At 39.9% G+C, this 6,000-nt stretch overlaps 1 protein-coding gene across 1 annotated transcript in view; it reads left to right on the forward strand.

The window, feature by feature from the left end:
• LOC126298969 (exopolyphosphatase PRUNE1-like) overlaps positions 1 to 4,166 on the forward strand; it is a 134,437-nt gene extending 130,271 nt beyond the window's left edge. The window contains exon 7 of the mRNA XM_049990587.1: positions 3,212 to 4,166. The gene's annotated coding sequence lies outside the window, so the exon portion shown is untranslated. The remainder of the gene's footprint in view (positions 1 to 3,211) is intronic.
• The last annotated feature ends 1,834 nt before the right edge of the window (positions 4,167 to 6,000 follow it).

Genomic DNA, 6,000 nt, shown 5'->3' on the forward strand with positions numbered 1-6,000 from the left:
GCTCTATTTCAGTGAAATGGGAAAGGTAATGATTAGCAGTGGTACAGAGTACCCTGTACGGTGGCTTGTGGAGTACAGATGTAGATGTATGTAAAAATGATCCTACAGAGACATCCATGCTGTTGAAGGATTGAAATGAGGTTGATGGTACAGGTAACATGACCCACAGGACTCGTCTCCTTGCAAAAATACAGCCCTATGATAAACAAAGCCATCAACCGGCTCTACACAGTCACCTTTGCAGAATGAATCACTGCCAGTTCATGTGCATGCAGATTTTAGTCCATATTCCCGCAAGTCAGTGTATTGACATGTCCTTGAAGAGGGAAATGGCTTCGTCTGTCCACCAAATGTTCCATGGCTATTCACTGACCACTTCTGTGTGAGCAAGAAATTCTAGAGTGAACGTTTGTTTTGTTGACATGTCAGCAGGTAGCAAGTCCTGAACATGAGTGACTTTGTATGGATAGGAAAGCTCGATATTTCGTAAGATTTTATGCTCCGTGCTCACAGGCATGGCCAAACATCCGCACAATTCCCCATGCACTGCACGTTTGCACTGCACTGCTGGACCCCTTCGGCAGTTCTGTGGCCACGTCTTTGACAGATGTCAGATCAACTGCTTTCCTCCCTATGCCACATTGCACTTCAGGAAAACCTGTCTTTTCAAATTTTGTAATCATTTCCTCCAGACCCATAACAGACACTGGACCAGTGCCTTTTTATTTCATACACTTTAGCTTCTGGAACTTTTCTCAGGCTAATGGCGTGCACTCACCATTCTTGTAAAAGAGCTATATCAGCATCGCACAATCACGTCATTCTAAGGAGTGGTTTACTTTCTTCAGCATTTTGAAATTGGAGTTTAATTATGGACACCCAGTGCAATAAAAATAAACAAAAAAATGCATACCAATGCCAGAGCAGGAATGTGCCACGGTCACCTGGTTGGATGGCAGCTGATCTCAGGAAGCCAGTGGTCGGTGGCCACTGTGGGGTGAGGAAGCTCTTGAGCATAAACTGTTCTGATCTTGACATAGCCACAAGCTCTTTTGCGGAAATATTTTAAGAAGGTTTTGCAAATGCTGCTGGGTTAGAAAATGTAGCAAATTAACTTTGATGTGTTTTCAGACTGATACCTAAAGCAGACAACCGAAATGTGATTTAAAAAATAAAGGAAGGATTGGACTCAAACTTAATGTCTACATTTTGCTATGTTTACCAGTAGGTCACTAGCAAATACAGCACTGCAACAGCTCGAGTGGAAGACAACACTTCCTCCAGAAACTTCCATTCCTACAGTTTTGCCAGATTGTGAAATTGAAGGATTTAGAATTCTGAGGTGGCGCTAGTTTTATTGGCAGATTAAGTAAATGACTCGGGCATAATGTCTACAGCATCTGGTGGTGGCCAGGTTGTATATCTGTGACTGTACATTGCCAGTGCACATAAAGCTACTATCAGAGCATAGATACAAAATTTAACTGTTTCATTCTGTAGTGCCACATAAAAATACTTTCATTTATCACTTGCAGCCAAAATTATTACATCCTGCCCAGCATTAAATCGCCACACAGCATAATACTCTGAGCTACTAGTCGAAAGTTACATTGTTTACTGTGTGCACCACTTTTGATCTTTTTTCGAGATTTCAGGATTTCATTAGAGAGATGATAGTAGAGGAATGATTATTTCCTTTTGTATTAAAATATGAGAAAAAATTCAACATACTCTGTTATGCAGTAAATATCAACTAGAAACATACACAATTTATAGGAAATTGTTGTATTTTATTCCTCATTGAATTTATTATTTTTATCACTTTTAAGTATACTCATTAGAATTGCTACCTGAGTGTTCTCCACTGTCATTACTCAATATGCTCTCCAGACCTTGCAGACATTGCTCAATAGGAACCAATAGATAATTTGCACTTAAGTTGCCATTTCTCAGTATGAAACTATCTGGTAGGTAACACATTGGGTGAAAGAAACCCATCAGAATGAATTCTTAACAATTCTAACCAGACACTGTACAGCCAGCTAGATGTATTCAAATACCGCAGCACAGTATATAAGAATAGGGGGAGTGGAGCTGGGAAATCTTTTTAGCAATGTTATTTTCCGAGCCATTGATCACCTATGCATCAATTCCACTATCCTTATGCCACTCATGGTATTAACCTGTTATCTGCCATGATGAAGAATGCAGTTTCAGTTTCCAGGACAGCAAGATGGTCTGGGAACTTTTAAATGCTGAACAGTTGCTGAGAGAATTCCACCGATTCCCTCCCCACAAAAGCTCACTACATAGTTCAATGAGATTGGAATTTACATTCAGACTGCCTAAAAAACTAAAGCAAATTATGTAATTAGATTTAAATTAGTCTCATCCAGAGGTATTTCATTTGTAAAAGGTTGCTACATTAAAGAAACTCCATGATGTTATTATATGTCGTTTTTTTAAATTATTTATATCCAGCAAATGCTGTAATAAAGATTGTTTCTAGTTGTGTATTTCATGGCATTTCTATGAAGCAGTTGATTCACTTGTAAGAAAATTTTGTGTGTGGATATTTATATATCTTTCAGCATACTTCTAATGATAGAAAGTATTTTATTTAGAAAACATAGTATAGCTATTGGCAATTGTGACTTGTAGTACTTAAGCAGACTAACTACTTTAACTGGATATATATCAAGACATAACCATATCACACAACATAGGTGATTTCTACAAGTTGCATGTTGTGCCGTGAAAATATGCAGTAAAGATAACATTAAGATGTACAAAAATGCTGAGTTAAAGGTGCCACAGAAAACCTGGGAATTGCATTACCAAATATGGCACCCAGGAGAGTGTAATGCACATGCATTGTGCCATATTTCTATGTAGTCTTTTAAATGACTCTAATTTAACTTGACCAATGCTCTGTAAGGCATCTTTCAGTTCACTTTGGCATCCTCTTCTTGCTGAGTGTCTAATATGTGTTGTACCACTGTCAGGACACCATATTTTAGGTGTCTTATTTTTGACAGTTTGTAAGTATCAGATTGTATGAAAACCGGACATAAATTTTCATTGTAGATCTTCTTGAAAGATATTAAAAAAGTTTTGACACTAAACGCTAGCAATTTTTCTTAACAAAAATATTGTCACGTTTCTTGTTCCCAATTGCTTGTATCCTCTTGACACTGTTCTGTGATTTCAGGTACATACAGTCTGCAAATATGGTATAGGAGTGTCATGTTTGGTGCTAAAACTCTGTTTAAACACTCGGGACTTGGGAAAACGAAATTGGATGGCTGCAGTGAAGTATTTCTCTGTTGTTCAATGGTGAATGGATTGTCCTCCATTCCAGTGTCTCTGTTTTTTTTAAAAAAGTGAAGAACTCGGATTTCAGTGGTGGAGAACAAAGTGAAATGCAATAAGTGTTCCTGTAATGCAGCTTCTTTGCATTATTTTTAACTGAAACTATCCATGTTTTCTCTCTCTCTCTCTCTCTCCCTCTCTCTCTCTCCCTCCATCCCCCTCCATCACTCCCTCCCTCCATCCCCCTCCATCACTCCCTCACTCCATCCCCCTCCATCACTCCCTCCCTCCATCCCCCTCCATCACTCCCTCCCTCCATCCCCCTCCCTCACTCCCCCTCCCTCCCTCCCTCCCTCCCTCCCTCCCCCTCCTTCACTCCCTCCCCCTCCTTCACTCCCTCCCTCCCCCTCCCTCTTTCCCCTCCCTCCCTCTTTCCCCTCCCTCCCTCTTTCCCCTCCCTCCCTCTTTCCCCTCCCTCCCTCTTTCCCCTCCCTCCCTCTTTCCCCTCCCTCCCTCTTTCCCCTCCCTCCCTCTTTCCCCTCCCTCCCTCTTTTCCCTCCCTCCCTCTTTTCCCTCCCTCCCTCTTTCCCCTCCCTCCCTCTTTCCCCTCCCTCCCTCTTCCTCCTCTATTTTTATACTCTTGCTTGTGCAAGTTACTGAAATTGTCAATGTTGTGCATCCTAATATTAAGTGGGAATGTGTGCAGCTTAATGGAGGGACAAAAAAGTCAAATTAGACTCTCAGTTATTAAAAAGATTATATAAGCCATCTGTTATCTTAAATGTATCACTGTACCCATGTGAACTGAATTTTACATTACCTGATTAGATAAATATATGGAAATGTTTATTATATTTGTTTCATTGACTCTTTTATTTACTCCTTCATCCAGGGATAATCTCATACTGATGAATTTATCATCACCGTACAATAAAAATAAATAGGTCAAAGATACATGCACATAAGATATGTACGTATGTTTTCACAAGGATAGGGCAGATGGTTGGGTGTCGCATTGCTTAAGGGACCATCAAGCATTTGCTTGAAATTATTTTGAAAAATCATGGAAAACGTAAGTCAGGCTGGCTGGACAGAGCAAACTCCATCCTCCTGAATATGGCATCAGTATCCTAACAACTGCATTGTTCCTTTAGGGTGGTTACTGTTGTGCAATGTTCTTTTGATTATGCACAATTTGCGCAAGATAACATGTAGCACTGGTACACAGCATTCTCAATTACTTGTTGGGTGTACTGATATCTGTTTTTCCCTGAAGTTACATGTTTTGTCAGAGTTCAGGGTTAATATAAGACATTTGTCTCTTATTTGTGTTGCTTGAAATTTACTCCCTCTCCATCTCATATCACACATACCTCAAATAACATAATATTCGTGCATTGTAAAATGTTGCCGCGTCAAGATCTTGAGTTCTGCCTGATCATTGGGATGAAATCTCAGGAATAGCCAAAAGATTTAAGAAATTGTGTGATACTTGACGGAAATTTGAATTGTTCATTGACTCATAAAGATGTGTTGAAGCATTTTGGTCTAAATCATTTTGAAATTCTGCTTCGGATAAATTTCACATACGCAGTGATCATAACAGAATAACATGTTTTGAAACATTTGACACCCTTACTATAAAATTCTATTAAAATACATTACATTTGAAGCAGTTAGAAGCGAGAGGATTTACACACACACACACACACACACACACACACACACTTATTGGGGTACCATGCTGACTCATCATATCTTGGAATGGTGATAGGCAACAGTAATAATGAGCTTTCCAAGAAACGCAAGAGGGCAGGAGAGGCAGAACTACCTGTTTCTTTTCTGTCAGTGTTCTGACTGATTTGATGTGGCCTGTCAGAGATTCCTCTTCTGTGCATCCCTCTTCACCAAATGTCCTCAATTATTTGGTGGATAAATTCTAGTCTTTGCTGTCCTTTGTAATTTTTGTCATCTACAGGTCCCTCAAATACCATAGGAGTTATATCTTCATGTATTAATACTTGTCGTGTCTGGCTATCCAGTTTCAGGTTTCCGTGATTTCCCTAAATTGCTCCAGCTGAATGCTGGCATGGTTCCTTTGAAAGAACATGGCTAATTTCCTTCCCCATCCTTAAAACATTCTGAGCTTGTGCTCCATCTCTAATGAGCTTGATATCAACAGAATGTTAAACCCTAATCTTCCTTCCTTCTTCATTAACAAGTATCTCATCATCCTGTCCCTTCTTGTCTGTTTTCTTCATACTCCTCTTCTGACCAATTGTACAGAGAACCAACTCATTTCTGATCTTATCAGTCCACCCGATTTGCAGCATTATTGTATAGCAACCCATCTCCAGTACTTTGAGTATTTTCTTTCCCAATTTTCCCACAGTCCATGATGCATTTCTGTACAATGCCGTGCTCCAGATGCACATTCCAGAAATATCTTCCTGAAATTAAGGCCAATGTTTGATATTAGTATACTTCTTTTAGTCAGGAATGCCCTCTTCACCTGTACTAATCTGCTTCCTTTGTTGTCCTTCCTTCAGCCATTATGTGTTATTTTGCTTTCAAGGTATCAGTGTTCCTTCTTCCCCCTGCAGGTCCGGGGATAAGAATAGGCCTGAGATATCCCTGCCTGTCGTAAGAGGTGACTAAAAGGAGTCTCACACTTTTGAGCCCTATAAG

The sequence above is a fragment of the Schistocerca gregaria genome, chromosome X (genome assembly GCF_023897955.1).
Source record: "Schistocerca gregaria isolate iqSchGreg1 chromosome X, iqSchGreg1.2, whole genome shotgun sequence".
Classification (NCBI taxonomy): domain Eukaryota; kingdom Metazoa; phylum Arthropoda; class Insecta; order Orthoptera; family Acrididae; genus Schistocerca; species Schistocerca gregaria.